Genomic DNA, 1,089 nt, shown 5'->3' with positions numbered 1-1,089 from the left:
ATTTTGCCGATTTTATATGATTGATTTCATATAATTATATATGAAAATATAATTATTCATTCTTGATCTCTGGAAGCAGTCATTATTATGAGGATCATTTTACTTTGAAAACACTTTCATAATAAAGATAAGTCTTAAGAGTACAGTGTAAATGCCCTTTTCTGTAAGCACTACTGAACTTGTATTGGTAATGTACCACATCTTCCTGGACAAGATTCATTTCAGTGTTCACATCATCCTACAGTTTTCTTGTAAGCCTCCTCAAATCCCAGAGTCGCTATGATTACGAAAAAGGAATGTAGTATTTATACGTTATATATATACATATATATTGTTACAGGTTATTTTGTCAAGAATTTAGCTAAGCTACTTGATGGTGTTGTTATCTCAGCATCCATTTTGTTTGGCAAACAGCCTGCAGGGACCATGGCTTAACACTAGCCCCTCATACAGGTGCATGTCCTGAATAGCAGCCCAGAGTCACAAGCAAATGTAACTCCCTGATGTGATGTCCCCAACAGCCCTTGTGATCAACTGTCTCCTGCCTCCCAGTGCTTTTGTATGCCTTATGCATCCCTTAGATAAGACCCACCATCCCCAGGGAAGGGGGCTTACCATAACCTCTTTCTTTTGGCTTGAATTGACCGATCTGGCCATAGCCCAGGGACTCCAAGGCTCTGCACCCATGGACCCTAATAAAGGCATGTGCCCCAGATCCTGTCTCCTTCTCTCTGTCTGTACTCTGCCTGACCTTCCTGTGTGGCCCCTCCTGGTGTGCCATGTACTCCCCCCAGGACCTGTGAATAATAAACCTCTCTACTTCAAGTTCTCTTGTGGTCTGTTGGACTCTGTTGTTGGTTCACCATCCAACACCCTGTGCTCCACTTAACAAAGGTCTAATTAGCAGACTAACATTTATATATTATATATACACATATAACATATCTGTGTTATAATATCATTTTGACAATTAAGATATAAAGCTTCAAGTTAAATTTTATGTAGTACTTCATTCTGAAAAACTAGAATTTACAAAGTTATCAGTTCAAATATATCAAACTGTACTGATTTTTTCCAAGCTATAAAAAA

This window comes from Bison bison, unplaced genomic scaffold (assembly GCF_000754665.1).
Source record: "Bison bison bison isolate TAMUID 2011002044 unplaced genomic scaffold, Bison_UMD1.0 scf7180017864452, whole genome shotgun sequence".
Lineage (NCBI taxonomy): Eukaryota > Metazoa > Chordata > Mammalia > Artiodactyla > Bovidae > Bison > Bison bison.
This window is presented reverse-complemented; position numbering follows the sequence as displayed.